Source organism: Cyprinus carpio, chromosome A9, assembly GCF_018340385.1.
Source record: "Cyprinus carpio isolate SPL01 chromosome A9, ASM1834038v1, whole genome shotgun sequence".
Lineage (NCBI taxonomy): Eukaryota > Metazoa > Chordata > Actinopteri > Cypriniformes > Cyprinidae > Cyprinus > Cyprinus carpio.
The window spans coordinates 6,753,792-6,769,848 of NC_056580.1; positions in this window are offsets into that span (position 1 = coordinate 6,753,792).

A 16,057-nucleotide genomic window follows, 5' to 3' on the forward strand; every position below is an offset into this window, starting at 1 on the left:
CATAAAATAACCCTATGACCTTTGTTGGTGTGTTCTGATGTATCCAGGTTGATTCAGTCATACTATATAATATTGTGACTGGTTAAAATAAGATGTTAGATTTTCCCACATGAAGCACATCTGAGGTTATTTATACCTCCGATACTTCATGTGTAAAGCAGCTCTATTTAAATCTGCAGCGTGACAGTAATAATGACTGTGACAAACGTCTTCTGTTCAGTGCTTTCAGTTCTTCAACACAGTCCAAAAATATAACAGTGAGAGATCATTTGAAAATGTATTGTTAGTGTGCATTTGAGAACATAGTGATGCTGTGTCAGGTTGGAAGCAGGTTGGATAGTGTTCTGTGCTTTTTGGGGAGGCTTAGCTTGCTGTTTTTGTGCAATATAAGGTGGGAGAGAGAAAGTATTTCAACAATTTCAACAACAACAACAACAAAAAAACACTTACAGTGTCTATGTTACAAATATAAATCTACAACAGTAACAATGTACAAATACAAGCTGTTCCATAAAATCAGTAAATATTAACGGATGTTATTTTTAATAAGTATTTTATATAACTTATTATTATTGTTTTTATTATTATGTATTTATAATAATTATTGCACAATAATAATAAAAAATATTGCATGTTTCTGCATCACATGACATTGTATTTGGAATTCAAATGTTTTAAATATTTTATAAAAATGCCTCCATTGCTTTTTAATAAAATAATAAAAAAGATTATGCAAAACTATTTTCAGGAATTTAACCCCCTATTAATATATAAACCAATTATTGATCTTCAAAAATATATCTAATCAAAAAAAAATTCCATCTCAAAAAAAAAAAAAAATAAAAAAAAAAATAAATAAAAATACTATAATATAATGTTACGTCATTCAGGAATACCATCTGAAGTGAAGAGAAAAATCAGTTCTCGTGAACAGCATCTCCCAACAAGGTGAATAAATCAGAAACTGATGGTTTTGTAGCCTTTGTAATCTCTAATGAAAACATCTTTGAAAGACTTCTTTGGAATCTGTCAGAGAAACCGGTCTGATCCAGTTTGCTGAGTCTTAACAGGAAGTGAGCAGGGCAGAGCCAGCCAGCTGTTTTGGAGGCAGTATGTGTTTTGAAAGATGAAGGAAGTGCCAGTTGTACTCAGGTGATCTCAGCAGCTGTGCTGAATAGGCTGTCTGTTATTCATGTGCGCTGGCTCAGTGGTTCCTCTGAATCTATGATGAGTGCAAACAAGCCGGGGGATGTTTTTATTCCCTCACATTCAGCAGATTTGCTTGCACTGGGGAAGACTAGGGAGGATCTCTCAACCCGGCACAGCTGACCCATATACCTGCGGCGGCTCCCTCGAGACCGTCTGAGCCCTGTGTTCCTCAAGACACCCTCACAGGGCCTCACTGCTGTACAGCTGCCAACCATTTGGCCAAATATTTTCCTCACATGTGGAGTGTATGCATGTGTACATATGGACTGTGGGAAAAAGCGTGGCCCGCAGAGGGAAAGAGAGAGGTGTGTTTGAGAGACAGAGATGGTGTGTTGTCTGCTGTTTAAACAGGCCTGTTTGGTTTGGCTGCGCTAGGATCTGTTTGATTGATTCTCCTCGGCTCGAAGCGCTGCAGAGGATAAACCGCTCATTGCCTGAGCTTCTTCATTTCAATTCCTATTAGCAGGGATATGCTTGCACAATTGATTCTTTTCAAGAAATATTTGTTGCTTAGATCTTTAATAATACATCAACCTCAAATGTTTTACATTTCAAATATGATTGGTTTTTGAGATCAACGAGGCTCCGAATCATCAGAATCAGAATCAGAAGGAGCTTTATTACCAAGTATGTTTACACACACAAGAAATTTTTTACCACAAGTTGGTTACAGTTACACACACAAGAAATTTGACTTGGTGAAGAGCAGCATTCACAAGTGTACATAATGCCAGGGGCAGGGAAAATTTATTATATATAGTGTATACATGCTCAGTCTGAAGAGCAGCACAGCTTCACAAGTGTACACCAATGTCACCTCACAGGAAGTGGGCACATAAATACCAATATACCAATCAATAAAAACATACTTAACCATATAAAAAGTTAAAAAAAAAAATATAATCAAAACTCAAAACAAAATTGTAAATTAACCACATCACATTTGTTTTCATATTAAACAGTCATTTATCATCAAAATTTAGGGCATATTATGCCGTTTATATTCATTTTATATACTTAACATGCATGCACACAACCATACATGACTTGACGAAATTTGATCTAAAGGTTTATATAAAAGAATGCAATTATATAAAAGTTATATAAAATAAACATATAAAAGTTTGAAATTAATTTTAGTGAAATAATAATGTACTTGTGAATACATTTCTTTACGAAAATAAAATAATTTTTATTTAATAATAATAATAATAATTATTATTATTATTTAAGTATTAACAATGATACTCAATTTTTTTTTACATTTATTTTAAAGAAATATAAAAATATACTCACGTATACATTTCTTTACAAAACAGAAATTATTTTTATTGACTTTATATTATGATTATGATTATTATTATTATTAACAATAAATAATACAATTATTATTATTATTATTATTATTATTATTATTATTATTATTATTATTATTATTATTATTATTATTATTATTATTAATTATTTTCCAACAGTATTTTATTAATAATAATTTTAATATTTTATCAACAAATAGTTTGACTACATTTATTTTTATTTATGTTTTGTTAAACTGATGAGTTGGACTAGACAGTGAAGTAAAAAGCCATCAAAAAGTGCCCAGCATGCATGCAAACACCTTCATTACTGTTTAAATCACATGATGCACCTCATGCAACTGGAATATAGACAAACAAGTTCAAATATTAGAGATATTTTGATTTGTTATGATTTCTAATACTTGCATTTGTGCTATTTTATAACTTGATTACTCTACTATTCCACTGATCCATTCATTATCCAAACCATTTGTTTTACGTAAGGCACTTTACTATTCCAAAATGTTAAAAATAGTAATGTTTTTTTTATTTGATTTTATTTTTATTTTTTTTGAAGGTATGTCCAAACTTTTGACTGGTTGTGTATATTTTTATAGAAGTACATCTGGATGTATAATATGTAATAACGTTTACACACAAGTATATGATGTTGTCATACTGGAAATCCATAATCGGTGTGACACTGAAGTGTTATCTGTGGTGTCCCAAATGAAGAGAAATGCAAACGCAGCATGTGTGTCTCTGATGAGGCAGTCGGTCCAGGCCAGGCTTAGTTAGTCCTGAGCTTATGTCTGAAAAGGTTCTTGGAAATGATTTACGCAGAACAAACAGGTCACACAGATCTCAGAGTGATCACTCCACTATTGTGAGTAATTACCTCGGACACCTTGAAACCTGTTGAGCGTGTAACCCGCAGTACCAGGAAGATTCATTCTATCCTCACAGCCCACATGATATAACCTTACGCTGACAGTCTTAGACTTCCACCAGCCCTCTCAGTGTCAGCTTTCCCCGTCTTGTCTCTTGCCTTTGCACTGCCTGCATGTGGCATGCTTTGAGTCTCCAGTTGTGCTACTCTTCAAAACAAACGGATCATTGTCAACAAGAATGTGGCCTGGAAGATGAAATTGTGCGGATTGAACTATCATGACTTCCCACGCAAGCCTCTCGTTACTCTCTCAGATCGGTGACAGCATCAGATGACACATCAGAGGCGGAGGCGCGGGGTTTACTGGAGGCAAAACAAACACAATCCCACAAAGACCTCAGCCTGTGTGTTTGCTCTGAGCTGTGGCCATGTCACCTATACGACTGAATAACTCTGGCCTGACATAACACGGCTTCGCAAGCTGCTTGCGTGACAAGGTGGCTATTGTGTGCAATACTGAAACTATCAGGTTTAGCAGAGGAACTCGGGATGAGTGTTGAGAACATATGCTGTAAAAGCCTTCATTTTGTAAACATACAACTGCTTTTAAAGAGAGGGACAAAAGTTGGAAAAGGGTTGGGAGTGTATTGTTTATTATAAATTGTATACGCAATGAAAATATCTGAAATATTTGTATTAATTTTGCAATTTCATAATCCTTGTTTTTTTCATGCACCGCTTACTTTTGTGATTGTACCTCTATAATGGATCTTTTTCACATTCCTAGGATTGTCACTCCCACAGCTGCTATATTAACACCCTCGCAGCAGCTAGTTTGTTTTTTCTTTCTTTCTTTCTTTCTAGTTTGATGCAAAGGGAATATAATACAAAGTATAGCATTTTAAATGTACTTTTATTTTTACATAAAAAAAATCTGTAAAAAAAAAAAAAAAAAAAAAAAAAAAATGTTTTCTCAATTTATTTATTTATTTTTTTCCATGCATTGAGCCAGAAATCTCCAAATCAGTTGCATTTTACCGAACTCTACAGTTTTATTCAAAATCAGTGTCATTATTGTTAACTAAAACTAAAGTTATTAAAAATTGTTTTTGGTAACTGAAAACTGAAGAAAAATAAAATACAGATATTAGATGAAAAACTTAACTTAAGCAGAAATTGAGAGTGTTGCCATGGCAACTAATTAAAAAAGGTTTAATTTGATGTACTAAAATCACTAAAACTAAATACTTATTCTACATATTAATGAATACTATAACAGTATATAAATAATACTAAAATAACACTGATCAGAATTGATAAAATCACACAAACCGGGATATTCTGACCACTTCTCTGCACTGATATTCAGCTCTTCTCCTAGCTTTAAGCAGCTGTAATAATTTTTTGTAATGCTTAAATATAAAACATCTCTACTAGCTGACATACAGTATATCATTTTAATAGGAGTCCTGAGCAATCACACCTGCAGCTCTAGAGTCTGTAAACAGCAGAGGAGCAGTCTAGCCAATCAGAAACACTCTCTAACTGTCACTCATGTTGGACTGTAAGTTTTGCTGACATCAGACTGAAATGAGCTGATTGACAAAACAGCTGAAATGACTTCACGCAGGTTTAGGCCATTAGGCAAGCGTGGCATGTCTGGAGGTTATTTGTTGAATGTAAACTGCTGTTGACTTTCACCTGCATTCCTGCATTTTTATTTTATTTTATATTATTTAACATTATTAATGATATTTATTATTAATATTTTCATTCATTCATTCAAGCGTTCATCCAAATTTTGACAAAAACTTGCAAAGCAAGAAGAAGAAAAAAACAACTCAAATAATGGGGTTTATCCTTCCTATCCCTCCTTCCTTTGACAACTTCCTGAAAAAGAAAAACAAACTTTATTTATCATTTCAAACTCAAACCGTTCATGGAAAGTGCCTTCTATTGTATCGATGTGTTTTGAAAGTGAAGGCAGCCCCAAACAGAGTGTGTTTTTGTCACTCCACCTCTCTATGTTTCAGCAGTGCACAATCATTCTCCAGACTGCAGTTTACTTTAAGTTCACTGTGCAATCAGGGAACTCCAGCACCACACCCACAAATCCAAATAAAGTGTGAAAGCAGACAAGCTTCACCTGGCCGTGATGACATCACAAGGCTGACATGTCTTCCTAGAAAGATAAGGTCACCATGGCACATGTTTTCAAAACACCATGGCTGGAGTTTCGGATGAAACTGCAGCACTGGGAGCAGCCAGGCATGGAGACCTGTAAACCCAGACTGTTTGCTTTTTTTAATAGGCAGGGCTGCAGAGAGACTCAGAGTCACAGAACTAATTGCAGTCCAGCCTCGAGTCTCAGAAAGCATCACTAAGCCTTTGCTGCTCTCTCGTTCAGAAAGCTGTTTGGCTTGTCGTGAAGTGACCCACTTTGAGCGGTGACACAGGCTGGCATTTCAGGTCACACTTCTGAACTTTAGTTTGGCTCAGGTTGGCTTTTAAAGACCAGGCAGAGCAAGTGGAAGGAAACCTGACTTGCAGATTGTTGTTGACTTTGGCTAGTCGAGACCAGCTGAGCTACTTTGAAAATAATCTAATGGCTGTGGAGCAGCTGAAAGGCAGCGGTTTTCACATGTTTATCTAAATAAAATGTTTTTTTTTTTTGATTGTGGTAAGGGTGTGAGGGAAAACCAAATGTGTAAATATTGGTATTCACGATCTGGAATATGTCATCTGAGCTAGTTAGGCTAAGTTGTGTTGGATAGCTTCTGTCTGGCTGTCTGTAATGAATGTGTGTGTTTTGTAGGCATGTGAGGGTCATTGTGCAGAACAGACACATGCACACGGCTCTGTCGTGACTGTGTGCCGATGTGAAACAGTGCTGCAAGGACGAGCTGGAGAGCGGATGAGTCTGTGTGCCATTTGATATTCAGGAGGGGTGTAAATCAGCTAAACATCACAGGCATTGCTCTGCAAAGTCATTAGACAAGCAGAACAGAGAGAAACAACAGACTCATTCAAAGCAAAACTGTATGACATCAGATCCATTCTGATGATAAAAAGACTATCTATTCAATTTATAACAGTTTAAGACAAACTGTTCTAATCTGTGCCCTTTCTACAACATGCAGAAAAGATAGATAGACAGACAGACCAATAGACAGACCAATAGATAGATAGATAGATAGATAGATAGATAGATAGATAGATATATAGATAGATAGACAGACAGACAGACAGACAGATAGACAGATAGATAGATAGATAGATAGAAAAAAAAAAAAAAAGATAGATAGATAGATAGATAGACAGACAGACAGACAGACATACAGACAGACCGATAGATAGATAGATAGATAGATAGATAGATAGATAGATAGATAGATAGATAGATAGATAGATAGACAGACAGACAGACAGACAGATGGATAGATAGACAGACAGACAGACGGATAGATACAGACCAATAGATAGATAGAGAGACAGACAGACAGACAGACAGACAGATAGATAGATGACAGATAGATAGATAGATAGATAGACAGACAGACAGACAGACACACTGACCGATAGATAGATAGATAGATAGATAGACTGACCGATAGATAGATAGATAGATAGATAGATAGATAGATAGATAGATAGATAGATAGATAGATAGACAGAAAGATAGATAGACAGACAGACAGACAAACAGACAGAAAGACAGAAAGAGACACAGACCGATAGATAGATAGATAGATAGATATAGATAGACAGACAGATAGACAGACAGACAGACAGAGACAGATAGATAGACCGATAGATATAGATAGATAGATATAGATAGATAGATAGATAGATAGATAGATAGATAGATAGATAGATAGATAGATAGACAGACAGACCGATAGATAGACCGGTAGATAGATAGATAGACAGACAGACAGACAGACAGACAGACAGACAAACCGAAAGAACAGACAGACGATAGATAGATAGATAGATAGATAGATAGATAGATAGATAGACAGACAGACAGACAGACAGACAGACAGACAGACAGACAGACAGACAGACAGACCGATAGATAGACAGATAGACAGACAGACATACAGACAGACAGACAGATAGACAGACAGACCGATAGATAGATAGATAGATAGATAGATAGATAGATAGATAGATAGATAGATAGATAGACAGACAGACAGACAGACAGACAGACAGACAGACCGCATAGATAGATAGATAGCCAAACTAGAACATTTGGTTATATTTTACTGTCTTTTCAAGATATATGTGGCACTTATGTTCTGATGATGCAAATCATTTTTCAGAAGCTTTGCATACAAATCAACACAACATAACATGCAAAAAATCTGTTGCCACTTTTTACTAAATTGTGTGGCATTAATGAAAACTGTCTCCCAATAAATATCCTGCATGCAAAAAATCTGTTGCCACTTTTTACTAAATTGTGTGGCATTAATGCAAATTTTTCATTTATGGCATTTGTGCATAACCATCTCGAGATCAAATGCCACTTTAACCCTTGCACACATACACGACATGGATTACATCCACCCCACATGACATGATGGTTGTTTTCATTTTCATGTACCAGCAGAATCCATATCCTCCATCTTTCTGAATTCATATCCCTCACGGACGACCTGTTGCCTGCCGCTCCGGTGCCCTCGGAGGTTTTCAGGGGTCAGGCCAGCTCGCTTTGTGTTCCTTTTGTCGTTGAGTGCTTTGTCCCTCTAAAGGGTTGATGGCTTAAACAGCGCGGGTGTGCTCAAATAGTTTTGTGTGGGCAGCAGCATAAACAATATGGCCAGTGGCAAGCTTACAGAAGCACTAGAAGTGTTTGACAAAGAAGTAAATGGCAGCGCTAATCGCACACAGTGCTGAAACAATACAGGCTGAGTAACACAGCTGAGCCCCCGCCAATACTGCCCTGCTTCATATTCTCTACACTTCATCCACTTCAGTGATGAGCCAAATACATCTCTCTCAAACACAGAGCCTCCTCCTGCTCATCACACACACACACACACACACACACACACACACACACACACACATACCTCCATCCAAAATAACTGCACCCATTTGCTCAGCAGGCTTGTGTGTATAATAAAAACAAGATTTGTTAACAATTCTTAAATCTACATGGCACTCCCTCAACTATATCCACTAAGAAACTCCCAAGTATGATGTATTCCACTGCAAAAATATATTCCACTACAAAAAAAACTTTGCTTTCAGTAAAAACAAAATGCAAAATGTAAGTGTAAAATAAAATGTTCTTTTTAAGAAATATTTACCGATAACATTTTATTGCATGAATAAATTATTATAAATAAACTTTTTAAAAAGTAATGACTTGAATACACATCTTCTATGATTAACATGTTTTTAGTTTTGAATTAAAATTAATTTTGATATTTTGGGAGGACATGATTTCAGAAATGTCAGGGTGTCTTCATATCATAATAAGAAAATTCTCAGAAAAAGAAAAGTAAAGAAACCTGGAAGTTTGGCATAATCATTTCTTATTGTTTCTTATTATTTATTATTTATTATCATGTTATGCAACCAGCATGCAGCAGAAAAAATGATGAATGAGTAATTATATAAATATTTAAATACAACAATAATATCATATTCATGTATAATTTTTAAAATATTAATATTTATATAGTATGATAATAAAAATATTTTTACCTTGAAACAAATACATAAAACATTTTAAAAGGTTAATATCATTCATATTAAAATGAAAAAACACTGTTATATGTACATATAATAATCAAAATATTTATATATAATATTTATGATAGAAATATTTATATATAATCTAATATTTATACCTTAAATATATTTAAGAAACTATTAAAATTAAATATATGTAAATATTTCAAACAATTAAGATCATTAAGGTTAAAAAAAATCTTGATATTTTATTACAATTTCCTTCTCATAACTGAAGATATTTTACCTCAAAACAAGATAGCAATACTGTTTGAGAAAATGATTTTGCAGTGATAATGACGTTGGCTTATGCCTCATCATTATCTAACACAATGACTGCATGCTTTCCCTCACTACACCATTAAATATTAATCTGTTATGCATCTGCTCTGCATTTTCTGTTGCCTAAAATATGGAAATTTGGATTTGACTGAAACACCTTCTGACTGGATCTGCTTTGTGCTGTCTCTTATATTACAAAACACACTGGCGATAAGAATGACTCCTTTCATCAGATGCTATTGTGAAGGGCATTTTTAATGTTTTGGTATGAGACGGGTCGGATTGTGTTTCATGTAAAGGTAACCCGTCAGGTTCCTGAAAGGGTGTGACTGTGAGTGTTAGCGTGAGAACTCAGCCGCGTGCATTTCTCCAGATTCAGTTCAGTGAATCAATTATGAATGACCTTTGAGCAGAGCATGGTCCTGTTGCTCTCTCAGAGAACTGCCTGTCTGTTGTGTGTGTGTGAGAAAGTGTGAGTGTGCAGGTCAACAGACTTTCTGTCAAATGGACAGAGGTACACCAATTAACATAGAGTTTGTTAACAGTAATAAATCTCAATGAGACCAGAAATGAACTCTGTTTCTATATGTGTTCTGCTGTATCTGATGCTGTTTATTCACTATGGCAAACAGTAAACAGTCTGAGTGCGCTGCTTTAGCTCAGATCATGCAACCTGTTTTTTTTCTTCAGAGAAAACAAGTATACTAAAACACTTCTTAATATATTAATCTCTCATATTTAGCATTCAGATGGTCAAAATAAAAAAGTGAGCATCTTTGAAGAGACAATGTGCTAGCTGTAAAAATTTAACTTTTATGTTAAAATATATCCAACGTTAAGTTAAAATAGCAAACTAGTATTAGCAAGAGCTGGACCAGCTTAAAAAATACAGTTTTTGGCAAATAAGTTACATTTATGATTGACATTTGTGGCGCGTTTTTAAATTAATTTCAGTCTTTCCCCATTCAAGCTGAAATGTTGTGCTTAAAAAAACCCATGCATGAACTGACTTAGGAACATTGGTTATGCTCATAATAGCATACTATTACACTCTTATTTCTGCAACATTGTATTGAATATGCACTTGTACTGTATTTCAAATCTCAAAAGTACATTTAAAAAAAAATTTACTTGCAGATAATATAATATTACTGAAATAAAAGGCCACTTAAGTGTACTTTAAGAAAGTAAACTTTCATGACAGTGTTTCTTAAAGGGATAGTTCACCTAGAAATTCTAATTCTGTCAGCATTTACTCCCCCAGTTTGTTCATTTTCTCTCTTCTTTCTCACATACAACAGAGCATAAGCTAGAGATTACAGTTCATAAAATTCTTACACAAACGCATCAATTCACTTCAGAAGGCCTTTATTAATTTCCTGGAGCCACGTGGAGCACTTTTTATGACGGAGGGATGCACTTTCTTTTGCTTCAAAATCTCGACCTAACTTCACTGCCATTATAAAGAGCCAGGATTTTATTTTTTTTTTTTTTTAATATAACTCTGATTGTATTCGTCCAAAAGAAAGTCATATACACCTATGCAGATTGATCAGTTCAGCAATTCAGTGATGTCTATAATGTGATTGGTTAATTTTTTTTTACCATTAAATATTAATTTCAGATTGATCAGTTCAGCAATTCAGTGATGTCTATAATGTGATTGGTTATCAAGGCACATGTGATCAAAGTTGACCATTTCTTCAATGTTAGAGTCGCAGTGGTTGCTATCACCTTCCTGCATTGTATCTCTCAGTTTCACCGTCTATTTCCATTGTAATGAACTGGAAGTGGTTCCAGGTCATTTTACTTAATTTATATTTTATCATTTGATCTGACTGCTAAATTATACATCTGTACATGGTGCAATATGAAGTAGATACTAAGTATCCTCTTCCAAAAATAACCTGTGATTTTGATGCTTCAGAAGGTCTGTCCGCTAGTAAAACACTAACTGATGTTTTTGGCAACAACCCAACACTCATAACTGAAAACACTTTGGTGAGATACAGTACATGTGGTCTTGACTAACATCTCCAGCTTAATATAAGGTCAACAAAGCATGTTTCATTTCTTAAGTTTGTTCAGTTCATCCCCTTCAGTCGTAGCACCTGAAATACCTGTAGGTTCACCAGGCCGACAAGTGGCCTCTGCTTCCCGGTTGAGTGTGTATCAGCTCTCTCTCTCTGGCTTGTTTGTTTCCTGCGGCGGGACGCCCAGACTAAACATCTGGAGGCACCGAGGCATTCACTTGACAACCACAGATAAATTCCACTAGTTTGTGACAGCTGCAAAACAAATGCATTAAAGGACAAATGAAGGCAAGGCTTGGGGAAACTGGAACAAAGTGTAACATGCACGCACACACGTGTTTCTGTTTTTCAGGGGAAGATAAAATACAGACAGACAAAAACAACAAATTTGACTCAAAATACATACAGTACATTACTGTTCAAAATCTGAGGCCAGTTTTTATCTTTATATTCATTTTAAAAGAAACTTTTAAAGGACACATTATAATAATGACACATTAAATTGATCAAGACATTTATAATGTTACAAAAGATTTATATTTGAAATAAATGTTGTTTGTTTGAACTTTCTATTCAGCAAAGAATCCTGAAAAAATATGTCACTTTTTCCACCAAAATATTAAGCAACACAACCATTTTCCTTATTCCCACTATATTATAAGAGACATAAATGCTTGATGTATTAAACATGATACTCTTTTTTTTATATTTTTGTCTAAAGGTTCAATATATATAATATATAAAATTTGGACTATTATTTCATATGTCAGGTTTTATGGGGTTAAGGGAGCTGAAATGAGGACATTACTCTTCGTTCTTCAACAGGTCAGCTGTAATTTGACTGTCCCAGAGAGGCGGTCATAGCTCCAAAAACCCGAGACAGCACAGCTTTCCACAAAAAAGCGGTTCATAGATGTAAAGGGTCTCTGATAGGCCCCTCTTGTTCAGTCTGCTCCTGAGGGACACATATACAGTGTCAGCTCCACAAAACACCGGCACAAAGCTGGCCAGACAAAGACCTGGGATGTGACTTTTGAGGAGGTGTGTCGGGGGTGAACGGAAGTACTTTTCATCATGACCTACATATCTACCGCAGCCCCATCTGAGACATGTGTGCCTGTAATTCATGGGCTGCTGGAGGGGGAGGGTGCTTGACTCTGATCTACATCTCAGTGCTTTTCAAATGCTTTTGCTCCAACAGACATATTTTACAGACACAGACTGAACCAGAATACTGACAGTTTTGTATCTAAATGTCTCAGTGGTATTAGAACAGACCAGATCAACACGCACAAACAGACTGCATTCATGTATCAGTTAGGTTTGAGATTAGTTATTATTTGTATTTTGAGATGCCATGTTTGATGCTGTTTTTTATTTAAGGTAAATAAATGCTACCCACAGCAGACACCACCCACATATGAGCAGTGTTTAGATGAGTATTTCATTGGAAAAATGTGCCTGCATTGCTATTTCTGCAAATTTATATTGTGTGCTTCTTGCATTAAGTGAAATAGCCAGTGACTCAGTTTTATCCAGGGAATGTGGCAACGTTTTGTAATGTTGGTGGTTGTACATGTGGTGGAAGTTAGGGAATTAAATGTCCAATGAGTGGCGGTTAATCGTGCTTGAAAAAAAAAACACAACCTACACTAAACAAAGGCAAATATGACATAAAAACACATTTGATGAAGCAAGCATGACATTTTAGCTTTTATGAGTCTCTAAATGCTTTTATCGAGAGTCGTGTATCACAACAAGTTTATTGCTGTACTGGGTGAGCTACTGAGCAAGTTTACTGTGTCAAAAAAACCAAACATATGGAGCTGGTTATGTGATGCAAACGAGCTCTTTCAAACCACCAAATTTAACTCCAAAACACCTTTGTTTTTACTAATTTGTTTGAAATTACCTCTCAGCCATTCATTTTTCAGTTATGTGCCGTTGAGAGGAAAGTTTCCACTGTCAAACTGTTTCTAACCACTGAACTGAATTTCAAGCACCTAAAAAAAAAACTACATCTTACAAAAAAAAAAGGACATCTGACCCAGTTATTTGTTTATCAGGGCCTTTCATTTTCAATCTGTTGACAATACAAAATGATTGTGCATCTTTTGCATATCAGAAGTCTTTGTATATAATGGTTGAGTCACATGGATTCATTTTAAATTAGGTTTGGAATAAAATGAGGGTGAGTAAATTACAGACCCCATTGACTTTCATTAAGTGTTGTTTGTATCCACCTGCAATTTTAATACCATTGGAATAAAATGAGGGTGAGTAAATTACCTAATTACCTCATTGTTGTTTGTATCCACCTGCAATTTTAATACCACGTCTGATTAATATTATTTATGAGACATACGTGTGATTCAAGCAATCCAAGAAAATTACTTTGTCTCTCCTGTTTTCCATACCTAAATATTATGGAGATTTAGAGCATAATTGGACCAGTAATTTAGGGGTAAACAGATCTAAATCTAGGTCAGACATTTCCTCTCCCTCTTTTGGCTTTGGGATTTAAAACGTAGCTGCACTGGCACTGCATCGCAGGGCAACGGAGTGTGCTTGGAGTGTGCTTAAAAAATAAATAAATGAGGACTTTTTGTTTCTCTTGGTGGTTAATATTTGAAAGCAAAAGCATACCTTTTTTTCTGCCACTTGACACAGAGAGACATTGTGCTGAGGACACACGAAGAGGAGGAGGGAAAAGAGGATGACCAGTACTGAATTAGGTGAATACAGAGAGTGAATACTCCAATTTGTATGTATAAATGTGCGTGAGGAAAAGCAAAAGAGAGGGGGTGGGGAGAAACCCTTGTGGTAGATAGAAAGAAATAGGATTTGAAGCTCAAACTGAGGAAGTTAGAGCAGCTGTTGAGGTGAATCCTGGGTTAAGGGTTTTACTTTCTCAATATGGTCACATAAGTCGCCTCTATACGTCCTATTTTCTTAGCTATTTAACCATCACAAATCAGAATCCACAATGCATCTTCTGTCCTTAAAATTAAATGAAAAGACTTCTTATAAATGCTGCCTGCACTCTGTGATCAAATGTCTGGTGAATTGGTGTGCTTTACAAGCAGGATTTATGTTTTATGGATCAGTTTCACTATTAGTATGCATCTCAGTTCTCCTGTGTTGTGGTATGTGTTGTGGTCATATTAAAAGGTAAAGCAATAGTGGAATGCAGAAAGTCAATGCAGAGCTGCTGTGAGACACAGCTATTACCCAGCATGCCCTTGAGTACACAAGATCATTTGTGATATGTAACATAACAGGCTTCATGCTTCCAAATAATCTACATTCCAGAGGATGGAAAAACTTATGGCTAATGAAAGTAATATTCCTTGTATTAAAATTATGTTGTGGTCTTTAATTAGCATATAAACAATAAAATAAATATATGTCTGTCAGAAGATCTCAAAAGAACGTCAGCCACAATATCGCATAGCTATATGCACAATGTGGCATTTTTCATGGCTAGATGAGTCTTGAATACAGCAGAAACAGGAAAGTATGTGTACCATGGATCTGCATCACAACATGCATTGTAATGTGAAATGTGAGCCAGAACGCCTGAGCTATCTGCTAAAGCACTGAAGGTGTGCGCTGCTTTGCACAAACCCTCTAGATGCAGTTGCTAAGCAACCCCTTTATCGTCTTGTAGGACCTGTGCCGATTGCTGAGGCAACCTCGTATCTGATTTACTGGCACCAACTCAAAAATACAGCAAAAATAGGGCATTGTTTGCCTTGACAGTTGGGGGAAACTCAGTGGGAAAGTACTGCACTCCCTAAAGAATAAAAAATAAATAATATAACATTGCATTCTAGACAAAGCAGCAGATTGGAAGTATTGGAGGAATTCGCTGCTGGAAAATCCAGCTTAAAATGGTAGCTGGGTTTTGAAACTTTATAGCTATTAGATGGGTTTTTAGCAAACCAGGTAGTCATAACAGATCAAGATGTGTTTTTGCAACAAATAGCTGGTCAAACAACTAATGACCATCTAGCTAAGGACCAGCTAGTGACCATCTTCAGTCCAGCTAGTTAGCCATCTTGGGGTAGCTTATATCCAGCTTGGACCAGCTAATGACCATTCTGGAAAAGTCATGGTCAGCTTGGTCCAGCTAGTGACCATCTAGGGCAAGCTAATGACCAGCCTGGAACAGCTAGGACCAGCTTGGTCAATCTAGTAACTGTTTGGACTAACATGGTCCAGCTAGTGACCATCTTGGGCCAGCTAATAACCAGCTTGGACCAGTCAATTGCTATTCTGGAACAGCTATGGTCAGCTTGGACCAACTACTAAACATCCTGGAATAGCTATGACCAGCTTGGTCAATCTAGTAACAGTTTGGACTAACCTGGTCCTAGTGACCATCTTGGTACAGCTATGACCAGATTCAGCCAACTAGTGACCAACTTAGACCAGCTAGTGACCATCTTGGATTAGGTAATAACCAACTTGTACCAATGTATTGCCAATTTGAACTAAATAATGACCAGTTAATGGTTTGCATCAGCTGATAAACAGCTAGATGGAACTTTAATGCTCCAAAACAAGTACCAGTTTCAGACGGATTTCCCAACAGG